The 25,401-nt window shown below is 36.9% G+C and overlaps 1 protein-coding gene across 4 annotated transcripts in view; it reads left to right on the top strand.

The window, feature by feature from the left end:
• Nucleotides 1–9,425: 9,425 nt before the first annotated feature.
• The window catches only part of LOC124398116 (gamma-aminobutyric acid receptor subunit alpha-3-like), a 109,687-nt gene continuing 93,711 nt past the window's right edge, over nucleotides 9,426–25,401 (top strand). Inside the window, exons 1-2 of one of the 4 annotated variants that reach the window (XM_046868147.1) lie at nucleotides 9,426–9,472; nucleotides 10,393–10,616. The gene's annotated coding sequence lies outside the window, so the exon portion shown is untranslated. Of the gene's footprint in view, nucleotides 9,473–10,298; nucleotides 10,617–11,678; nucleotides 11,767–22,962; nucleotides 22,982–25,401 lie in introns of those variants that run through there. The other 3 variants (XM_046868146.1, XM_046868148.1, XM_046868149.1) reach the window with 3 other exon arrangements.

A 25,401-nucleotide genomic window follows, 5' to 3' on the forward strand; every position in this document is an offset into this window, starting at 1 on the left:
AAGTCAAGTCAAGTCAAGAGGCTTTTATTGTCATTCCTACTATACACAGTGGTACACAGTACACAGTAAAAATGAGACAACGTTTCTTCAGAACCCTGGTGCTACACTAAACAACAACAAACAAAACAACATAGAGCTACAACACAAGTTACATAAAGTGCATCGAGTGCAACCTGGTGCAAACAGTGCAGACAGACAGTGCAGACAGACGACACAAGACAAGACACAAAACCCTATATAGCGCCGACCAGTAAACCTACTGTATACTTGATTATACAGTACTGTACAAGAAAACTGTAAAAAACTATAAAAAAAATAAAATCTATGTCCCAGAAGTGACTATAAACAGTACAATGTAGTGCAAAAAATACAGCAGCAGTCGAAGGTGCAAAAAAACAGCATGTAAACAGTATAATACAATGATAATGATAAATGTGCAAAAAACAGCAGTTGAGAGTATGGTACAGTTGAGAATAATAAATAATAAATAAATGAATGGTGGTGGAATGGATTGAGATGAGTGATGAGTGTGTGTTAAGTGTTAAGTCCAGGAAAAATTTTACAGTTTGTTACACACATTTGAGTCCGTGTGTGTGTGTGTGTGTGAGAGTTCCGTTTCATTTCTGTGCATTAAGAAGCCTGATGGCTTGTGGAAAGAAAGATGGTCTCCTTCCTCAGGAGAGTATCTACTTCTTGTTCCATGACCAGAGCCTGCACGGTTCCCACCAGGGTGGAACAAACCCCATCAAACCGGGGCGGACAAAACTCAAACTGAATCATGTAGCCTCTGTCTACAGTCCGCAGGACCCACAGAGAGTCTGGCAGAACTTCCCAGGCTGCCAGGTAGTCTCTTAAGGGTATCAGTCTCTGGTGCAGCTCTAGAAGCATTTAACAAGGCGGCGAGCTCTCCAGATCCGCTTTTGATTGTTTGTGGCAGGGTGAATAGGCCAGGTCCCTGGGGGTGCCGGGGCAGGGCAGGAAAGGTCCCCAGAACATTCCGCTGAGCAGCCCCATGAGAGTGACGTGGGAACTGCTGGAAAGCCACCACCTGTTTTTTAGCCTTCTGAAACCTTTCGACTACCACATAAATGGAGTTGGCGTTGAGGGGGGGTCCGGCAGGTATGGCCCTATCCCTGTCAGACAGATGCGACAGGGTGAACCATAGGTGTCTCTTTGTGCAGGCTAGGGTGGTCTCTTTAGTGGCTCTGATAGCCAAATCCAGACAAGCCACACAAACACTGTTTGTATCCCCCCCGTAATATAGAGGGGGCAGGGAGGAACACACAGTTGGTAGGTGTGCTTAGTCTTTGTTAGAGCCTTCATTTTGGACAAACAATTAAACAATCAACATAGAAAACAAACAGAGCGATCATGAATCCGTTCCATTGGACAGATTCCACACGTGATTTAGAGCACGGACAATGCGGAAGCATCCCGAAAGCATTGTTGATGCAGCTCGGGTTCCTGAAAGTGAACTATAAAGTATTGGCTGTAAAACTCTTTGTACCATCTGTAGAACTCTCAGTTTCATAGAGGAATCACCTCAATGCCCTCCTTCCTTAAGAGAGTGTGTACTTGTTCCGTGACCAGAGCCTACTCGGGTCCCATGAAATTGGGACTCAAACTGAATCAAGTAGCCCCTCTCTACAGTGCGCAGGACCCACTGAGACACAACTGGCAGGTGTTTACAGGATGCCAGATAGTCTCTTAATGGAACCAGTCTCTCGAAACTGATCTCTGGTATAACTAGAAGGGCTGGAGCGGTGCCCTGCAGCCGTTCTAGAGACCTTCTTAGAAGCGGCGAGCTCTCACATCCATTACAGTCCCAGGTGGAGTTTGCAGTGCCCTGAAACACCATATGTGGCAGGGTTAATAAGTCAGCCTCCTGAGGGTGCCGGGGAGGGACGGGCACTATATACTGAGGTACATATGGCCCCCCCAGCATAGGCCCCTGACCTGTCATGCTCTCTTGGCTGAAGCCCTCTTATTGAAGATGACGGTCCTCAGATATGTCAGCTCCTTGGGCTTCGCCACAGTGTGCAGACAGCCAGTGGCTTGACCTGCCACCATGTAAGCCTTTCCCACCAAGGCAGATGAAGTCTGAAAGGGTTTGGTGGGCAGAGCCAGAAAGTGTCTCTTTAATCCGAGCACTATTTTAGTCCTACTACATTAGAGTAGAGGGAGACATTGGGACTAAAGAGGTGGGCCGAGTATAGGCTGCTCCAGGACATGGACACCATAGTGTGCAAGTTTGAGAAAAAAGGCAGACCTCGGCATGGATGCGGTGATAGATAGCAAAATAGATAGATTCAGCTTGTTCGGCGGACGCTGTTTTTGTATTTTGTCTAGTCAAGCGATATCTAGCTTGGCAACAGAATGAGTCACCACCTCCAAAAGCTACTTGAACATGGCTGGCTGCGAAGGAACCTCTGCGGGTTTGTTAACATCTATTCCCTTTCCCTCCTCAGAGGAATAGAGGTGAAGTGCAGCCCTCTCCTCACAGGGGGAATAAACTGCCAAAAGGCATGCTTCCAAGCACTGGGAGAAAGTGCTGGATCTGGCCAAGTGAGGCAGAAGAAAGGGACAAGCCCATTTCCAAACCCTCTGCCAGATTCAATTGCGAACCCCATGAAATGAGTTACTGCTTTGCCCCAGCAAAAGCAGGGCCAGAGGTGCAACGAGTGAGAGTGCCCTTCTCAAAGAGCACTCCTCAGGAGCGGAGGGTCCGCATAGACATGCGGCCACAATAATAGCAGTCAACTACCTCATAATCCGACTGAGAATGCTCCGCTTCCAGGCAAGCTACACACAAACTGTGTGTATCCCCCCAATGATAAAGCAGGGCAAGGAGAAAAACAGCCGGTACTGAGGCTTGCTTTACTTTTTTTTTAAATGCTATATAAATTTTTCTTTTTTACAGAAACAGACATAAACAAACAAAAGCTAGCTCCATCTCCACCGCATGTGCTTTTTATAGCTTTCTGGCCTTTCCGTTGGACAGATTACACATGTGATTCAGAGCGTGGACACACAGAAGCGTTCTCAAAGCTTTGTTAATGCTCGACTTCCTGAAAGGGATCTTTGAGTTCTGCCACTTGCAGAAGTTATCCGATGGACAGGCGTCAGAGTATAGAGGACCTGGAACCATCTGCTCCTGAACATCATGAAAACCAAGGAGATGGGAGTGGACTTTAGGAAGTGCAAAACTGTAATTAAACCCATTATATCATGAACGAGGAGGTTGTGGTTGTGGACAACTACAAGTATTTGGTGTTCACTTGAATAGCAGATTGGACTCGAGGACCAACACTGACACTGTGTATTTGAAGGGGTTGAGCAGATTTTATTGTTATCTCAATGTTTGCAGCAGGATGCTGGAAATCTTTTATAAGTCTGTTGTGGCAAGTGCCCTTTATAGTGCTGTGGTCTGCTGGGGGAGCAGCATCAGTGTCAGGGATGCAGGCAAGATCAATAAAATCATCCACAAGGCTGAATACATAATCGGACACAAACTGGACATATTGGAGACAGTGAGGGACAACAGGTCACTGAACAAACTCCTGTTAATCATTAAAAATCTATCCAACCCACTACATGATCCCATACAGAGGCAGTGGAGTTAATTCTCCAACTGACTGATTAAGCTTTACTGTCACGAAGAACGGTTCAGGAAATCATTCCTACCGTTTGCCATTGCACTGTACAATGACTTACCTCTCTGTAATAGATGATAATAGTAACTTATATACATATCTATTACTCACTGTAACTATACACACACATGCATACACTGACAATTTGCAAAAATCTTTTTTTTTCTTTTCTTTCTTTTGAATTGCCAGTTTGCTGTTTTTCTATGTAGCATCATCTGCAATATTGTATTAATTTACATGAATCACAATTTACATGAATTTACATGAAATTTTTTAAATAAAGTATGTCTATCTATCTATCTATCTATCTATCTATCTATCTATCTATCTATCTATCTATCTATCTATCTATACGTTAAAATAATAAAATAAAATAAAATAAAATAAAATAAAATAAAATAAAATAAAATAAAATAAAATAAAAGAAGCTATTCTTTGAACATAATGAATGACTGAACTAATTTACTTTTTATTTTGGTTCCTTCTAAACAGAAATTAAATGTTTAGGTTCCTGCACCTGTGTTCCACATTCTCCTGATTAATTGCAAACTAGGGTAATAAAAAAAAGGTTAATAATTAATAATTTGCATACCAACACACATGTCTCTGCTTATAGTGTAGACAGAGTAGGAAAAAAATCGAATGCTGCAGTTGACCAGAAATGTTATTTTTTTTACATGTTTAGAGGAATGCGAATTGTAAATTGTCACATTTACATTTTCTACGATTAGTTGAAGGATTTTTTATTTTTCTTTCTTTCTTGTTTGCATTCCTGGTATATTTTCTCATTTCTGACAGAGATATCCAGTACTAGATTTAGTGTTACTATACAAATATAAAAAGAAGTCAGTCAGTATCTTTTATCCCATAGGTATTAAGGTTATGAGGCCTATCGATCTTTGTCAGCCACTAACTTTCTATCTCTTAAATAAGACCTAAAATGAGCTGGTTTCGTGTTGACCATGTGTCAGTTTACTACTGAAAATGCATTCTGAGTAAAGTGAAAAACACCATCTAAAACATCATTTATATCTCATGAAATTGCCTGGAAGGCATTGGGAGGAAAACAGCCATTTTGAAAGCGATAGAAAGCAAAGACCAGAGCAAGAGGGGCGGGGGAATGGGGTAATTCAAATTAAATAAATAGAATTATTGTGCTAAATAACAAACTTTACAAGATATTAAAATTAAAACAAGGCTTATTTTTCTGACATATTATGATATGTTTGTACCATCAAGGAGGGTTTTTCTTTTCCTCTTATTTTCTTTTTAGATCTATCCAAACCTTTCTATTTTAGAATGAAGAGCGTCCTCTTTTTATTTCCTCTTTTCAATGAAAATGCATCTTCCTCCACTGAAAAGCCTGCAATAAAAGCTATGGCAATAAAACCGAAGAGTAAACCGAGCAGCAGCGTATGCCGAACTGCCACAGCATATATCATGAAAGGAAGAAAAAAAATCTGTGATCACAAAAAAGGGCAAGAGATGGTTTGGCTATTATTGAACTGATTAGAATTTAGTGTAAGATAATCTTTTTTCATCTAATGAAAGCTGTGGTTAATTATGTAGGAGGGTGGCACAAAATGAATCACTCTGCTGTCATTCTAATTTTAAGAACCATTTGCCTGGATGAAAGCCCTTACATTTTCTACTTCTGTCGTTCTTGATAACTCCATATTGAATTGCATTAAATGTCATACAGTATCTGATGGAATAGAAGTTCCCTCTTGTACAAAGAAAAAAAAAACGCTTTACAATCAGATATCATTGAGTTTATACAATATGTTCTGATTATAGACAGCAGATTTAATTTACAATATGAAAGCAGTCATTTTATTTGCCGCCCTGTGGAATTCACATATGTTGCATCAATGGGCATCCGCATCTGCGTAAGACTGCGTGTTCGATGATGCTTTCTTGAGCATTGTGTCCTTATGCAAACTCAATCAGCAGCTCAATTATGGGACATTCAGAAGTGTGAGTTAGCGTAGCACCTTCTGGCTTTTTTCTGTAATTGCATCTCAGAGTATCCTCTAGGAGGATCCATTAATCATGGTGAGCAATTCTCTGACATGAATCTCAACTTTCTCTGCTGCTGCCAAGGCATGATTAGTGGCTAACCTGAGGGCATGTGCTGGCACCCTGTCAAACTACTGATATGCAGATGAGCTGTCAAGTATGAACTGAAGATAAATTTAGACACAATCGCACTTTTCTTTTTAACAAATTAGCCACATTCATGGAATATGTATTTAAGTGTGGTTACTCTGTCCTAGGACATGTAACATGCTTTTACTTCTGACAATTGAATATTGTCAAATTGTAAAATTAAATTTCTTACTTATAACAACTCAGAGATTACTATTAACCTGTTAACAAAGTTAACTTTGGGTTTTTTCATGTATTGCTGCACATAAAATCTTTTTTTTTCTGGCTCGCACTGTATATATTTAATAGAATATTAGCTATATTTACATTAATTTTGAATATTTGCATCATGGTCATTCCTACCCCAAAGCATTAATGATGGAAGACAGTGTTCTCTTTACTGTTTAAATAGAAATGTGTGGTCTGCACTGATCCTGTGCACTCAAGCTAGCAGGCAGGTTGGACCACCTCCAAAGAACTAAACAAAAATTTTGTCTTTTGCAGATTACAGCTAGTCATTCTCAACATTCAGCCCTGTGGCACTTCTGAAGCCCAGTACACAATGCATTATCACAAAGCACCACCTTCTCTGTCAGGAGAAAACTACTTGTGCTGCTTTTGGCAGCTAACACAGGTTTTGTTCTTCATCATGTATTCAGCGTTGGGCAAAGATACACCAAATACCTAAACTTTAAGTGTATTAAAATAAAGTACAGATTACAGCAGCCACACCATGTATCAAATAAACTACTGTATTTTTATATTTTTTAAATACTAAAAAAATACTTTTACAATGGAACATGAAATTTCTTCGCAAACCTTCTATTAATTGGTCTATTTCATTTGTTCCTTCACCATTACACCAACTCTTCTGATTAAGTAAACAATATTTAATAGCTACAGCTTTTCTCTGACCAAATCACACAATATATCTGACATATGCAACCAGTTAACAGATTTTCATCAACCCTGTCAGATACAAACTATAAAAATCCTATTTTATATTTAAAATATGTTTTTGAATCACATGTATCATAAATTGCCCTTCCCTGCATGCATGGACATAGGAAAACCTAGTCTTTTTTTTCTTACTGTGAGTCCCTGCTTGAAAATGAGAAAATAGAGGTGTAACCTAACCTCCACTACTCCATGCCATACTGGTTAATGATCTCTGAAGAGACAAGCTTCACAGAATATTTGTTGTTTTATCCAAAGTAGAGCACCAATGCTGAATTGCAAGATTATATTGATTAATTATACAAGCGAGAGCGCCTGGATACTGTAGGCGAAGACCAAAAATCCATATTCTTATCACCACAAAAATTGGATAAAGACTCTTTATAGAAGGTCTCTCTCTGGTATTAAGGCTGTCCATCTCTTCTTCTCTAAAAAAGAATAGGATTAATTAATAGATTAATATGCATTGCCAAACATGAGTAACACAAATCAAGCTGTAGACAATTCTTCGAAGTTCAACAGCTTCTCTATCAGATAAATAGCAGATGTCTGAATAAAATTTTATTTCAGATATGTCTGGCTTCAGTACAAACCCATTTATCACACTCAACTGGCAATGACAAATCACTCGTTTTAAACAATTACCCTATTTACTTTATGTTTTGTGCCTACCTAAAATTTGGTTAATGAACCTGCCAATTTTTTACTATGCAACATTACTACCCATAAGGCTTTTTTGTTCATAGAGGTGAGAGTCACAAACAATTGTCACTGACATTGTTGTTTTCATAAGATAGGATCTCGATTCAGCATGGCATAAGGTTGAAAAGAAAAAAAAACATCTCTTGGCACCATCAAGCTAATTTGGCTCATTTACTGTAATGTTGCCTTCTAAAAATCAACCCAACTCAATTGGCAACTTAAAGAACAATTGAGGCTCAATAGCGATTTAACTAATAGCAGCACTTGTTCTATTTCACCAAGTTCTTTATGTTATTCGCAATCCAATAGACTGCTTCTTCCAGCTTGGCATCCTCAGCCAGGCAGAATAAATAGTTTGAAAGGCTGAAATGAATTGTTTAATTTCTTTTCAAGCTCCGAGCATTTCGGCATCCATTTTGAGTGTTTGTGAATTAAATTCTTCTCTTATCCAATTGCTAAGTCATGCTGAATTTTATATGCAGTATTTTCTCAAAATTACTTCCAAACAATTCCTCACTGTAGAAATAAATAGGGCTGTGTGGGTGGCCAGCTATTTTTTGTAAATAAGCTTCTCAGAATAAAAAGCAACAATGACCCATTAATCACCAGTCATGGACACTCAGAATTATTTGAAACTACTTTAAAATACGATTTTATATTAATAAGAATATGATTAATCAAATGATATTTTCTTACTATTCAGAATTTTTTAGTTGGTTTGTGTAACATCTGTATTTTCATAGAACCATTAAGGTTCCCCTTAAAGAAGAACCAAGAAAACTCTTATAGGTCTTATAATGACAATAATGTGTATTAAAAAAATAATTGGAAAAACAAAACAATTACATGGTTGTAAGTCACATGTCCAATAAATCTTTTAAGGGCTGTCTAAAAAAGGCGGTCTCCTTGGAAAGCTATTAATTCCTGAATATCTTGTGTTTTCTCAGCAGTTTTCCTTATCATCTGATGCACAAACCATATCAAACCAAACATCAGTGATTTGAGAATCATGGCTAGATGAATTCACCTATCTAAAAGAACATATTGCAATGGAAAAATGCCATGCAATCATTCAGAATATATGTTTACACTTAATTAAACTACCCAAAATCATGACTGTGGAAGATGGTAACTGTATACCTGCTCTACGAATAAAAAAAAGCCTATAGGAGCAATAAATCCCCTAAATCGGATTACTAAAATAGTACTCATATAGGACAAACTATCCATTTTATTTAAAATAAACAACGCTGTGGGACATCAGCCTTAATATTACCATTGAGGAATGTTTCTGAGCATGAGACCTTAAACAATGTAAGTATATAAAACAAATCTCTAGCTAATACTGATGGATGACTGTGTGCTGTAATTTACATTTTATGGCCTGGTCTGTTCATGGTAAAAACAACAGCTGGTGTTTTATATTTTACAGTTTGTAAGGTAATATTGTGGACTTTAAATGCTAAACCATATCCATATTTTCCAAAATGCTATGACTCAATAAATGATATTAATTCAGATATTCAGTAGTCAGTATTTTAATGTCAATATGTTCATACAGTTTTAAAATCAATTTTCACTGAGAATGGAAGCAAAAACACAATTAAAATGCTTTTTTTTTTTTTTTTTTTTTTCTTGTAATGTGCTTTAGGAAACTTTACCTTCTGTACCAACACACCAAAACAGCATCAAATTGGTTTTGGCATTGAGCTATCTTAGAGAGAATAAATATTTTTCAGCATGATGATAATCTCAAAAGTATGTTAGCTCAGCATCAAACCTATTGGGGACATACAAGCTAGGTAAATATATAGCCATAAGTTTGTGGATACCTGACCATTAGATTGGTATGTGCTTTTTGAACAGCCCATCCACAAGTAGTCCCCATTTGCTGTTATAATAAACTCCACTCTTCTGGGAAGATGCTCCACAAGAGGTTAGAGTGTGCTTCTGGAGATTTCTGGAGATTCATTCAGCCACACGGGTGTTTGTAAGGTACTGATGTAAGCAAGGTGAGCATTCCAATTAACTCCAAATCATCCCAAAGGTGTTCAACAGGTTTGAGGACAGAGCACTATAGCAGGAGATGTTTCACTCTAACCCATGAAAAGCAAAATAAATAATCAGATGTTCCAATTCATACAGTGTAAGCGACTAGGCTAACGCTAGCACGGTTTCTTGAAGTTTTACAGTACGAATGTTTAAGTGGTGTTCTGATCACTCTTTGTGTTAAATATATTTACATCTTACAGGTAACCCACAAGGTAACATCTGAAGGGTGTTTTTGCTGTATAGCGGGAAACGTACAGTATGAAACTTGAATTAGCGAGCTAGCGCAGAAAACTAGCACCTCCTAGTTAGTTAGCAAGTCAGCTAATATAAATAAAGAAATAAAATGGCTGGTAAAGAGAACATTTTGTTTTAGTGTTCATTCATGTTTTTGAACTCTTTCCATGAATGAAAGAGTAAAATTAATAATAGTAATAATAATAATACTAACAACAACAACAATAATAATAATGATGATGATGATAATAATAATAATAATAATAATAATAATCATAATCATAACATATAAATTAACCCTACATTCTTAAACAGGGTATAATCAGGGCACAGGCGGAATTTCAAACCCCTCTTTTTGCGCGTCTAGTCCACTAGTTAGTGTGCGAAACGCATTATTGTGATACACTAAATAGTGCACTAGTGTAGAGAGTAGGAAGCCGTTTGGGATGCAGCTCGTGATGTATGTATGTATGTATGTATGAGTGAAGACTCGCTCTGCGCGCGCGAATTTTTTTCGCTTCTCTCCCTCTCTTTATTTCCCGCCAGCGCCAATGTGCGCGCGCCTTGAGAGGGGGCGGGAAGGTTGGTTTGAGAGGCGCGCTCGCGACGCTAACGGCTCTCTCTCCCCCCTCTCTGTCCTCCTCAGTGGAGCCCCGCTCACCTCCGCGTCTTCAGCCGACACCTGAGTGGAAGTAAAAAAAAACCAGAAATTTCTCTGGAAAAGAAACGATCTGTGTGGAAGTGGACAGAGAGAGAGAGAGAGAGAGAGAGAAACAGGGAAGACGACCCGATACCAGGCTGGTCAAAGCTGGGGAAAAAAGTCCGAACTCGGGCGAAAATCAAGAAGAATCGAAGAAGCGACGTGCTGAGGTAAAAATGTTCACCTCACTGTAATGTCCGTGAATGACACCTGTGTCCGTGTGTCTTTCTGAGGTAAAAAAAAACCACAATTTTTTAATCGGTAAAGCAAAATAGATTAGTGCTTTATTCATGAGTAAGGTGTGTGTGTGTGTGTGTGTGTGTGTGTGTGATACAGGTTTTTTTTGAAGGTTTAACAGGTCTCCCTGGTCTGCTGCAGAAGTGCAGTCCTGAGGTGAATCCGTAACTCGGTTCATCTCTCTCCGAATTATTTATTAAAATAATGAAAAATCTTAGTTAAGTTTTCGATTCTTAAATATACTTGACTGATCGATGAATGAGTAAATAATAAAAAAGGAGCATTTTTTTTTTCAGATGTTCACTTTGAACACCTGTTCGACATCTGCTTAAATATATTGAAATGTAATTTACATTCATCCTTTTTTGTGGTAAAAAAGACAAAAAAAACCTACACTGTAAGATCATTTTAGACAAGCAGATGTTTGTGTGATAGCTGTTTTATATTTAGGATCCAAGAGAAACCGGATGGGTTCGTGTTTTTTATTCCGGTGATCAGTGGTGAAGCAGAACTACCAGAGTAATCGAGCTCTTGAGGAGGCGTGTGTGTGTGTGTGTGTGTGTGTGTGTGTTCGGTTAGAGGGGGTTGTATATTAGAGAGAGAGAGAGAGAGAGAGCTAGAGAGACTTAGCTTTTCAACCCAGTGTAGAATATGCTTCATGACATGATCTGTTGCTTTTTGTTTTTCCTTCACCAAAATCCAGGTATGAACCTGTGAACTCACTCATATACATATATATATTTTTTGCATTGTATCACATAAAGAAAAAAACCCTCTCAAATCCATTCATTACAAAAGACCTTGAATAAAGTCACACATACATACACACACAAACCCAAAACAAAACATCCCTGAGCAAAATCAATTGCCTGAGAAATGAGAGAAGCTTCTGCCAGGCTGATCTCTATGACTGCGCATAGAACAACAAAAGAAGCATACAGAAATGAAAAAGAAAAAAAACCCACACACATTTCCCTTTCCTGCCATATAGATAAACACACAGGAAATGGAGTGGAACAGATTAATGATTTGAAGCCATGGGATCTTGCAGTCAAGGCTGTGGGGGAACGGAGGCGGTGGAAGGTGAGAAACGAGTCAGGTTAAATGCTGGACGTCGGAGGTCTGCAGGCTCAGTCGAGACATTTACAGCTGCTTATTGTTACTCATTTTCAAATGAACCATTTTCTAAATTTTAGCACCTAATGTAGCTGGGCTGTAGCACAGTGCACTCAGACAGAGCACACAGATCTGGCAACCCTTTTTTTGGACAGGTTCAAGTTTCTTAAAAGCATAACAACACAAAATTTTTCATTAAATGGTAGCACGAGCGTCACATTGAATGTACTCTCTCGTCCAGCGTAGACAGTGGCAAGTTTGCGATGCTTTTGGGTAACTCAGTTGAATTAAGTTACATTGAGGATATTTTATCATAATGTCATATTTTTTTGTCATTGCCATTGCGTCTGGAAAACCCTTTTCAAATCTGTGTCTAAAAGCTTAAAGATGGTAAAATATATCTGGAAGTTTGGCCCAAAATCTATAGACGAAATCAAGCCTTTTATATGTAATATATCATTTCTATAATCTGTTTATTTATTATTCGATCCTCTATGTGCCAGTGTTTCAGCATTTGCTGTAAGGTATCTTTTTAAAAGATAAAATCAGAATTAGAATCAGAATCAGGTTTATTGGCCAAGTGTGTTGACACACAAGGAATTTGGTTCCAGCTGTTAGTGACTCTCAGAAGTACAGACATAAATAAAACCTATAGAAGACAAAAACAGACTAAAAAAGTTATTTGTCACTGAGAGTTTTACATCAATAAAAACTCTCTTTTAAGAGCACTGTATTTAAGGAATTCAGTTAATTATAAAGACATTTTGGTATTTAGTTTCTACACGCATGCATTTGTAATCAATTTACATCTGGCTAAAATCTAAATATCGTCCCCACTATTCTCTGTGGAGAAGATGGTAATAGTATTGTTTATTTGCTCTTCATTTGTACAGCAGTAAAAAAGGACGAATCTGTTTGGTTTGTTTTTAAACCTAGACAACAGCATAAGGTCCGTGCTATCTTTCTCTCTCTCTCTCTCTCTCTCTCTCTCTCTCTCTCTCTCTCTCTCTCTCTCTCTCTCTTTTTCTCTAACAAAAATAATCACATATGGTAGCTGTGAGATGCATAACACTTCATTATTACCATGATGGAAAACAAAATACAAAACCAGCACAAATGCAAGGGATTTGCAAACACTACAGCATTATCACAACACAAACAAAACAAATCTGACAACACAGCATTATTGTACGGAAACAGCCACTCCAATAGAATTGTTTTTTTTTCTGTGATTAGAGAAGCTGGAGATTATATTTCTAATACATTACAAATTTTCATTGGTTTTTACAAAAGAACCTGGAAGTGTTACAAAATCGAATTTTGTGTAAATCATCAACATGTGTTGCATCAGATGTCCAGGAGTAAACAACAAATACATTTTTTCAGAATCTTGTTTGTTGTATAGTCTCGGGCATCGGAGAAGTGCGGATTTTGTTTTGTGCTTTATTAAATAAGAACGAAATGGATACGACTGCATTGGACCTCTAGGAATTTAATAATGTGATACCTCTATAAAAACAAATACATTTGTTTTAGGCTCAATACATTTGTGATTACTTTCCACTTGATTAATTGAAACCCTGACATTCAATGTGTCTCTCAATTCTTATTTTATGACACTGAGGTAAACAAACACTGAGATTTCTGTGTCTTTGTTATAGCTTGAGTCATCTAGTCCTCTCCCGAGTCAAGTATAAATGGAGCGGTATGAAATTCCTCGCATTTGTGTTGTCTGGTTTAGTCTTGTTTTGGCTTGGCCTAGAATTTGGCTTTGTATTATAGTAATTTTGAAAATTTGTGTTATTCATCTCTCAGCCACTGTAAAAACATCAACAAATGCACCTATCTGTACAATTTTCAGCAGTAACAGTGTTTACAGTTATATATATATATATATATATATATATATATATATATATATATATATATATATATATATATCCCATACCTGAGATGATGTGGGATTTAAAAATAGTTTTGAACATTCTGGCAAGGTGCAAGGTTAGCATTAATCTTAAATGCACAAAGTACCCGAATATAAGACTGAGAAAGATTAAACAGGACTCGTTTTGATGTGCCATCGTTCATTACCAGCAACTTCGTTTTATACTCTTCCGTGCAGTGAGGTTTTCCGTCTCTTACAATCCCAGTGACAAATCCTGCTTAACCAAGGAGCAAGAAAACGGCACAGAAGATATCAGAACACATCCAGGAACATAACGCAATCAGTAAAAGGAAGAGGATCAGGTGAAACTTCACGTAATAAAGTGTCAGATCATAGTTACCATCTTCCCCCTCCTGTCTTGCTCAACAGCTTGTTTGAAGTAAGTGTGGTACTATGTTTTTGGTTGAGTGTCTTCCCTGACACTTTTTTCTTTTACCATCGCATGTTTCAGAAAAAAATAGTTTTAGTTTATTTGTTCGGAAAAAGCGAGAGAGGAGCTTATACGAGGTGGTGCTTATGGGACGGGCACGTTTCAGGTTAAATGCTGAGATGCGGCTCCTTCAGACTGAGCAAGAATAGAAATCACTACAGATTTTCCATAAGTAAGAGTCGGGAAATGGCTCTAGTTAATATTATCACATTGTCTATATTAAGTTAGCTAGCTTGCTAAGCTGCTGTCAGGGTTTGGGTGTTCTGGATGTTAGTCAAGCATTTAAACGAAATATCTTTTAGAGAAGTAAATTCATTAATCAAATAACAGCTAAGAAGCGATTTTATGGGGATTTAAAAAATACTTTAGCTGAGCAATATGGGGGAACCCTTAATAGGTACATTATTAGGTAAATGATAAATGCTTAAATTATTCCCAGATGACTCAGCAATCTCGTTGTAAACCTCTTGACGTTTTCCATCTGAGCTTGGCACACGAGGAGGAAATAAATGCAGAAGCAACTGTATGGCAGTTACTGTATGGCATGTTCATGCATGTGTATGTCTCAGGTGAGTACTGGACAGGTAATTTCAGACTCCTAAATTATAATTTAAAAGGGGAGAAAAGGTCTCATTTATCAGCAGAAAGCAATAAAGAAGCTTGGAAGTGTGTTCCCTTACAGCAGGGCTGTGTGAAAGCCTTGCCATACTTGTTTTGACAAATGTTACTTTATTGTTCCACATTTCAGCACTTACTGAGCACAACTATTTCCCAGCTTTCATCTTTTGTCGGAATAGAGGGAATGCATAACTACTGCCATTAGCATACAGTACAATACAATAGCTGTCATCAGGAAAGTTTAAAGGCTGTTCTGGATTTGGAAGTGATGCAAGCTTCTGCCTCTGAAAGGATAATAAGAGATAAATGAGGATTTACAAGTGTCCTCGGCTGTAACAGGTAGAAACATTAAAAGAACAGGGAGGATGCTTGCAATGAAAGGCTTGCCTTTGGTCTCTTAACCTACATATATAAATAGGTTTTTGTTGCTTATGGGAGTGTTATGAGCGTTGCTCTTGTCCCTTAGAACTTAGCATATTAAATAAGCAGTACAGGAATCAGTGTAAAAATGGTCTGTTTGATTCACATGACATACTGCTGCTGAAATCGCTGCTTTGTCTCACACGAATACACAAAAAAATGGACGGTTGGCTGTCACTTTGTTGCTCGCCAGTGTAAACGCAGTTTTATGACTCAATTTATTCTGAATTTCATTTGGCCTCATGAACTGTGTTCACTCAGTTCTTTGTCCTACAGCTTTGCCAGAGCTTACTGTAAAATCACAGAGAACAAGCAAACATGAACAAGTGAAGAGTAATAATTAGCTCATTATTATATAGCTTAACAGCTGCCTTGATTTCCAAACATGGCCTATTCAAGCATGCCATTCTTTTCATCCTGCTTCTTGAAGCTTTCTTGCGGAATGATTATAGATGCGCGTCGGAGAAAAAAATAAATAAGAGTCTTGTGAAGTCACAGATAAGCATTAATTCTAGGTTGAGAAAAATTGAGGCCATAATGTCACAGCTCTCCTGTAGCTTAACGTCATCCTCTTTTTTGCTCTGTCTATGGGCTGCTGGCTCTCAGGCATTAATGACCTCGATCTGATGTGGAAAAAAAGCTGGGTCTCTCTCCCCCTCTCTCTGTCTCTTTTTCTTACTTTCTTTCTCTCTTACACAGTTTTATCCACGCCTGGCTTACGATTAGCCAGATCTCATCTTGTTTTCTCCTCCTGTCTTGTGGATGCTGTCTCATCTGATCTGTTGTTCTCTCTTCTCAGTTTCCCCTTGTCAGAGAAAGACAGTGAGCCAAATCAACTTTTTCACTGCTGTGTGTTTGCTATTAATCATTACCCTACTTATAATTTTAATTAGAGTCAGTTGTGATCGGTGGTATACCAGACCGATTGCTAACGATCTCAATAGGTGTTAAACAGACTGAGGAGTAGGTTCACAGAGTGTGTATTCTATTGATCTTTTTTGAAGGAGAAGAAATACAAGGGACGATTGATTAAAGAACAACAGGATTATCAAATGGAGACCTCTGAAAGTGATGCGGCTTTCACAGTTGTGACACCTAGCTGATTATTTACAGATTCTTCAGCATCAGCTTTAATGATTATGCAGTGATATAATTTTAATCATAAACCAGGAGTAATGTCTTTTGACTGACATATTCATACACTGTCTATATTAGGGGTTTAACAGTACACAAAATTCACAATTTGGTTACATTTTGTTAAGGTTGGGGGGAAGAAATGCAAAACATAAAATTGCTTGTTGATTACATTAGCGCCGTTTTTTATTATTGACATTTGTGACCATCAACAGTTTACATTTTTTAAAACAATTTTAAATTAAATGCATGCTTTGTCGAATAATATAGAAAATAATATTTTATAAAAATACATTTTATTGTATTTTTTTATTTGATAGACTCCATTTGGGTAATACAGGTGTGTGTGTGTGTGTGTGTGTGTGTTTTACATTTAATATAAAATTTTCTAAAGATATGATCTACTTAACTGTTCTACTTATTTCAGCGTACCTGTACTTTAACTAATGTCTTCATTCTTCCCATCCTTCCTTCATTCACTCTCTCAATATGCGGAATTATCAGGATTTTCTCCTTTTAAGTGAAAATCATGAAGTTAGACATAAAATGCTAATAAAATCCATTTTTATTGTTTTCATACATCCACAAATCAAATTTTATTTCCAGTACGGAGCGAGTAGCCACAGTGGCACTGTGCTAACTTTACTTTCATTTTTTGTACCCCTGGCATTGTTATGTATGTTTTTTTTTTTTAATAACAATAATAATAATAATAATAATAATAATAAAAATGCACTCAAAGTGTGAGGCGGAGACTAAACAAACTCGGTACGACTGTGTATCGTATGTGGTTAAAAGACAAGAAAACATATCAAACAAAATTGAAAGAGCTTTATTTCTCAGGGGACTGTAGACCTTTAGTCAGCAAATGGCACACCGCAGATTTAACATGTGTTAGAAAATAAGTAATATAATGAATATTCTTATTTTTACTCTTGTATTCCTGCTCTTCTTTTGTGCTATTTAATATGAGAATGTCCTTTCTGTATGACCCATGAACAAGCCTTTAATAATAGATTTTTTTTAGCAAAACAGTTTTTATTTACGGTGAGAACTAGGCTATCATTAGTAGTGAGAACATCTGGCTGCAATTATTATTATTTATCTTCATTAACCAGCCAGGTGGATGAAGGTAATAAAAAACATATACAATAGATAGATAGATACAGAGAGAGAAAGAGAGAGAGAGAGAGAGAGAGAGAGAATACATTTAAAAATATTCAGACCATAATTTCATTCTATAAAAATAGATGTTGCAGTCTTATGTTAAAATGCGTACAGTTTGTTTAACCTTAGGTTAAGCTCCATACACCATTAAAGTGAACTATCACATATTTGGCATCGACACTAAATCTTTCCAAAGAAGATCATGGCTTTTAGTTGCTCAACTGTCTTAGGTCTTCTTTGTCGCATCTTCCTCTTTATGATGCGCCAAATGTTTTCTATGGGTGAAAGATCTGGACTGCAGGCTGGCCATTTCAGTACCCGGATTCTTCTACACAGCTATGGTGTTGTAATTGATGCAGTATGTGGTCTGGCATTGTCATGTTGGAAAATGCAAGGTCTTCCCTGGAAGAGACGACGTCTGGATGGGAGCATATGTTGTTCTAGAACTTAAATATACCTTTCAGTATTGATGGTGTCTTTCCAGATGTGTAAGCTGCCCATGCCACACGCACTCATGCAACCCCATACCATCAGAGATGCAGGCTTCTGAACTGAGCACTGAGAACAACTTGGGTTGTCCTTGTCCTCTTTAGTCCGGATGACATGGCGTCCCAGTTTTCTAAAAAGAACTTAAAATTTTGATTCGTCTGACCACAGAACAGTTTTCCACTTTGCCACAGTCCATTTTAAATGAGCCTTGGCCCAGAGAAAAAGCCTGCGCTTTTGGATCATGTTTAGATACGGCTTCTTTTGTGACCTATAGAGTTTTAGTCGGTGACGGCGAATGGCACGGTGGATTGTGTTCACCAACAATGTTTTCTGGAAGTGTTCCTGAGCCCATGTTGTGATTTCCATTACAGTAGCATTCCTGTATGTGATGCAGTGGCGTCTAAGGGGCCCGAAGATCATGGGCATCCAGTATGGTTTTCCGGCCTCGACCCTCATGCACAGAGATTGTTCTAGATTCTCTGAATCTTTGGATGATATTATGCACTGTAGATGATGATAACCTCGAACTCTTTGCAATTTATTTCTGAGAAACTCGGTTCTGATTTTGCTCCACTATTTTTCGCCGCAGCATTGGGGGAATTGGTGATCCTCTGCCCATCTTGACTTCTGCGAAACACTGCCACTCTGAGAGGCTCTTTTTATACCCAATCATGTTGCCAATTGACCTAATAAGTTGCAAATTGGTCCTCCAGCTGTTCCTTATATGTACATTTAACTTTTCCGGCCTCTTATTGCTACCTGTCCCAACTTTTTTGGAATGTGTAGCTCTCATCAAATCCAAAATGAGCCAATATTTGTCATGACATTTCAAAATGTCTCACTTTCAACATTTGATATGTTTCTATATTCTATTGTGAATAAAATATAAGTTTATGAGATTTGTAAATTATTGCATTCCTTTCCTTATTCACAATTTGTACAGTGTCCCAACTTTTTTGGAATCGGGTTTGCATTTTATTCACAGTCTCTGCTTATTTTCTTTGCTGCAGCCTTGTGGCAAAATGTTTAAAAATGTTTTTCCACATTAGTGTATACTCCATACCCCATAGTGGCAATCCTGAGAACCCGTGTTGATATATTCATAAAAAAACAACTTTAAAATATTTTTGTACATAGCTCTGGATAAGGGTGTCTGCTAAATGCCATAAATGTAATGACAAGGAAAAAACCATTTGTGACAACTTTGCAAATGTACTAAAAGATAAAACTAAAATATAACGTTGAAATATATTTCTGGATCATTTTTTTCATTTTTACATTTTGATTGTAGTTGACCTTTGCATAATTTTATTGGCCAAACTGAGCAGGAAGAAAATCATTTGTTTTATAATGATGACCAAGACCCTGATGAACTCGCTGTGGAGATGGCAGAAACTTTAAAGAAGGTTACCAATAACATCTAGACTCCAGTAAGAGAAGCCTCTACCTGAAATGAAATAATGTAGTTGCAAATCCCACGTGGCCTTTAGTTCTAGCTTTTCGAGTTTTGTGGTAGTGGTTGATCATTTGCAATTTTCACCCATCTTCACACATGGTTTCTAAAGCTCAAACAAAGTAAATCAAAGAACAATCTCGGTCACAACTTACAAAACATCCTTTCTCCCTGAATGCTCAGTTTGGCAAGGTGCCCAGCTCTGGAATAGTCATGGTTGTTCCAAACTTATGGAGGCCACTGTTCTCTTGGGACATTGAAAGTAGCAGAAATGTTTTTTTATCCTTCCCAAGGTCTGCATTTTGACACAGTCCTGTCTCTAAGATTTGGAGCCAGTTTGGTTGCATGGTCAAAGGTTTTTGCTCGATATACATTTACAGCTGTTAGACCTTATACAAACAGGTGTGCACATTTCCAAATCAGGTGCAATCCATTGAATTTGCCACAGGTGGACTGTGTCCAAATAGGCTGCATTTGAAAGACACAGCAGAGGGTCTGAATACTTATGCTAATGTGTTATTTCAGTATTCTGTTATCACAAATCTGTGTTTTGCTTTGTCGTTATGTGGTATGGAATGCAGATTGATGTGGAAAAAAAATATTTAAAGCTTTTTGGCAACAAAATTGAGAGTGAGAGAGAAAGAGCGAGAGAGAGAGAGAGAGAGAGAATGCAGAAATTGGAAATCTAAAAAAAAATCTTAAATAAACCATGATTCTCTTTGAAAAGATTCTACATCAATGCCAAGTACGTGACAGTTTACTTTAATTTTCCTGATTAAAAAAATAAACACTATAGGCCTGGGTTGTCAAAACGCATTTAAATTTTATTAAACTTTAATTTTAAGCTGCTGTAGACAGAATAGAAATTATCAGTAATACTACACATATTCTTTGAATTAAAAAAAAGTAGCTGAAGTATGCTGTGACAGAAGATTAGGAAATGTATTATTAATTGTAATTAAAGGTAAAAAATAGGGTTGTCTATCATTATACTTTTAATTATATACAAAATATTTTATATTAAAAATGTTTTCTTTAAATATCATGATGTTAGATTAGTGAAATATATATATATATATATAGCTTATAGCATTAACAGAAACAATTCTTGACAAAAGTGTTTTAATAAATACTTATGCATTTAATAAGCTCTAGGTGATAATACTAGTAGAAAAAATATTATAAGGTTATCTATAGAAAATCAAGATTTATCTAGATGCATAGTATCTTGATCAGTAGTCGAATGATCGCTCGATTTCAGTGAGTATTTAGGCTAATATTAAGCATTTTAGGGAAATCAGCATTGACTGATCAGTCTAAATGCATGGCCAATCAATAGATTGCTCAAGCTTGTTCAGCAATCGCATTCTGCCTTCACACGCAATGAACCATTTCAGAAAAATGACTTGGTGTTCCAAGCAACAAAACAATGCTCAATATTTTTAGTCTTAATTATAGAAATATGCTTGCATTTATGTAGAATATAATAAGAAAAAGTGTATAAAGTTGCTGAGTAATCCAGTTTCGAAAATTCACGTTTAGTCAGAACCTTTGTTTTTGGTCTCATGGTTAGTCATTGTGTTGACATTTTACAGGTCATCTTAGATTTTGGTGTGGAGTTTCATGAACAAAGAAAGGAATGATTTAAAACCAAGCTTACCGACTTATTAAACATTGAGTTTAGAGCTGAACAATATTGACTACTTTCTTGCTATGGTATGCTGCATGTTTTCATGATTATACACAGTATCAAAAGCTGCTGTGGAGAACTCATTGTAACATGCTAAAACATTGTTTTTGATTTGTAGGACACAAATCAGTCTCCTACATAAAACCCCACCTCTTTTTTGTGTCATGCGAGTTTATCGTAATGTGTTTGTCGCATGATTAAAGTATCGCTGGTGCACAAGGAATGTTTATGTGGTTCAGCAAAAAAAAATTTTTAAGTGTATGGTAATAAAAATATTAATTAATTGAATATTGTGAATGATTAAATTCATTGTCAGTTTGGTAGCATAGAGTTTGTGCAGAATGTCTGAGCTCGTGTTAAGAGAGTTTTATAATGAAATATAGTCCATCAGTATAATGTGTATACTTGAGACCTGCTGATATTTATTGATGTAGACTAGTTTTTTAGAAATTTAAAAATCTATGTGTATTTGTATTGCTAAATAAACATATAACAATACATTACTGCCGTTTCCTAAAATATCAGCTACTGCACTGTTTTTTGAGCTACAGTACAGGAAGAAAGCTCTCGGAGACATGTTTTTTAACTTTACAGTCACTTATTTTCACATCATGCTGCGTGTCATCCTTCAATCTGTTGTTTTTACTTCTTGTGAAGATTGTTTTGCAAAGTTTAAGTCTTACCCAAAACTGTCATATTGACATCTATTGTAGTCTTTACATGTATGAAGCTAAAAGATTGACGTACTTTTGTGTGTACTCTTTTCAGCAGACTCAGTGAAGGAGGGGTTCATTATGCAGAAGTGTATCACAGTACTGAGTGTCTAGTGCATAGAGAACAAATATTTCAATGCACAATTATTTAAACACAAATACGAATTAGTTTAGTTTAACAGTAATATTTATTAATATAATTTACTATCAATTTGTAGTGATTGCAGTTATTCCTGGGTCAGAATTAGCTAGCTTTAACTATTTACTTATTTTTCTTATTTAATATTTTTATTTTATGTTTGTTTTTTATGTAAAATAAATAGATAAATACATAAACACATAAATTTATCCATTAACAGAGACTTGTTCCTGATTCATATGCAAACCGGCTAGAAAAGAGACATAATTCACTGGTGAAGGTGCACTCAAAGATCATGTAATAATGGCTATTGTACATTTACTGACTATTATTTTTTTCTCATTTTCATGTGAGATGGTTTAAAATGCTGCAGACATTTCCTTTAAAATGGTGAAAAACAGTGTTTTAGTTTCTTTTTTTTGTACCTCCTCAATTCATGCTTAATTCTTAATTCAGATTCTTATGTATTTCCAAAATAAACACACTTAAATAAGCATGATGTCTTCTAACAGGATTGCAAGGATACTGATTAGATTTTCTAATGTTTTTATGTTCTAAATTGTCTTACGTTCAGGTTGATGTAACTTGCTCATTTTCTGGCGCCCTGATGTTCAATGCTCCACCTCGATAGAAGATCATTATTGATAATGTTTGCCCTCAGAACTACTTCAGCAATAATTTCTCCTCATGACTCCCCATGCCTTATCATATTCTTTTCAGTGAGTTTAAGATCCCAGTTAATCTCTGAGTCATCAGAATGCCTTATGATGAGCAACAATGCTGTAATCCAACCCCAACCACTAGTTTCCTGTTTAGATCCACTAGACTGGCTTAGCCTGGAAGAAGGCTATGATGTAGTAAATGTTTCATAAACATGGTATTTGACATGTGAGTAGCAGTGCTACCCTCATCTGCCCTCAAACCATCATTCTGTCATCTTTCACAGACCGCCGTGATTGAAGCTGTGCTGATGCGGCAGCGTTGGTAGGTCATGTACTTAAAGCACTTTTATTCGGGGGTTGAAATTTTTCTCTTCACAGTGTTCTTTGGTTCTGTTTCAGAAACTAAAGCATCGCCTCTTGAAAACATTTGCCTCTAATGTGTGTGCGCTCTCTTTTTTAGTATTACTCTTATGGTATTGTATTTCCTGCTCCCAGCTGCAGCATATGCACTAGGGGTGTAACGGTACACATATTCGTGCCAAAGGTTTTCGATAGAGGGCTTTCGGTTCGGTATACATGTGTACAGAATGCAATCCTTTGCATGTGTAGAACATTTAAAATCTGAGTTGCTTCAGGAACGTATTAAGTGGTGGAGCACAAGTTTGTTTAGCCTCCGCCTCGCACTTTGAGTGCATTTTTGTTATTATGATTAATTCAATTCAATTCATTTCATTTGTATTTGTATAGCGCGTTTAACAATGAACATTGTCTCAAAGCAGCTTTAAACAGGGACATTCCTGATGTCTTTATAAGTGCAAGTTTGTCCCTGATGAACATCAGAGGTATCCCTGATTTCCGTGATATAAATATTAATAAACTTTAAAATATACACAACAATGACAGGGGTATAAAAAAGAAACTAGAGTTGGCACAGGCAGTTTTTTAAGTATGAATTAAGCTGAATTAAGTAGAACAGTTAAGTAGATCGTAAAAAAAAAAAAAAAAAAAAGAATAAATGTCTAACACACACAAACACACACAACACTTACATACACATTTGTACTAACCAAATAAGGTCTAACTAATAAACTATTTCATTAAATTTTTTCATTTATTTCATTTTATTTAATCGATTTAATTAAAAAAAAAATTGTATTGCATTAATTCACTTTATTCCATTTTATTTTGTATAAAATATTAAATATTATTTAACCAAGCAGGTATTTTATTTAAAATTGTTTAAAAAAATCTTAACTGTTCAAATATTTATGATCTCAAATTATAATAATAATAAACTGTGTTAATAAAAATGACAAACAATTTTATGATTTTTTCCGCCAATCGTACTGAAACTGTACTGAACCGTGACTTAAAAACCTAGGTATGTACCGAACGGTGAATCTTGTGTACCCTTACCAATCAGTTGCAGCGGACAAATCTCATTCAGAGGTGGACCTGCCTTGAGTGAGTTGTAGTTGTCAGTCTTGAGATGACGAAGGACTGAACAAGCACCTCCGTAAACTGTGTGGACATAAATAGACACATTTTCTTGATGTTGTAAAGAAGAAATCGATATGAGGGTGTTCGATTATCAGTGTGAAAAGAAATGGACAGCTGATTGTCCATGGTTTCCCCAAGGTGGTGTGCAATGAGTGAAAGTGAGATCAGAGAGTTGTCCATGCACATCATAAGATCTCGACATGGAGTTTAATAATGGGATGAAAAGCAGTTTAGTTTTACTGGGATTCATCTTAATCTGATGAGCTGCAGTCACAGTCAGATTTGTCAGACTTTCTGAGAGTCTTAAGGAGGATGGAAAGGATTAGTTGAGTGTCATCTGCATAGCAATACAATGGAAAGCATTGTTCTTCTTCATCGTCTTGATTTAGCAGATGCCCTTAGAGCAACTTACCAATATCTAATTATCTCAAATGAGCAGTTGTTAAGGGCCTTGCTCAAGGACACACCAGTGGCAGCTGGTAGTGGGATTTGAACTCACAACCTTCTGATCGAAAGTCAAACATCTCAACCACTGATCTACCACTTCCTGCAAAAGGCTTTAACAAGGTGCTTAAGTTTCTCAATGGTTAATCATGTTTTGACCCAACTTTGGCTAATACATTTTTTTACTTTATAATTTTTTATAAGTTTTATAATTTTACAATTACAATTATTAAATGTCTCCTGCTACTTTAAAATACAGCATCGCCCAGCTAGCTAAGCACAATCATAAATGCTAGCTTTCTCTCATTGGTAAGACCTCTGCTCTTCTCTCTGCTCTTCTCTCTGTTTTCCCCTTCTGCCACTGCTCGCAACCTTGGGGTAACTATGGACAATCAACTGTCCTCCTCGCATGTTTTAATGTGACTCGTTCTTGTCGCTTCCTTCTCTACAACATCAGAAGGATTCAACCATTTCTTTTCTCATAGGCTGCTCAGGTGCTCTTCTAGCACTGCTTGACTCGTACCACCTTCTCTCAGGGTAAGAGGTAAGGATACTTTAAGGCTGTTCTCTGTTCTGGCACCGATGTGGTGAAATGAACGTCCCCTACATGTACAAACAGCAGCGTCCCTGGCTATCTTTAAGCGATGGGTGAAGACCCACCTCTTCCTAAAACACTTTCCAAGTTTGTTTTACCTTTTCCTAATAAAAACAAAAAACTTAAAAATCTTGACAGAGTTGTAGGCTGATTAATCTTAAGTTTGTAATCTAGTCTACCAGTGTAGATTTTATCATTAATTG

The sequence above is a fragment of the Silurus meridionalis genome, chromosome 15, assembly GCF_014805685.1.
Source record: "Silurus meridionalis isolate SWU-2019-XX chromosome 15, ASM1480568v1, whole genome shotgun sequence".
NCBI lineage: Eukaryota > Metazoa > Chordata > Actinopteri > Siluriformes > Siluridae > Silurus > Silurus meridionalis.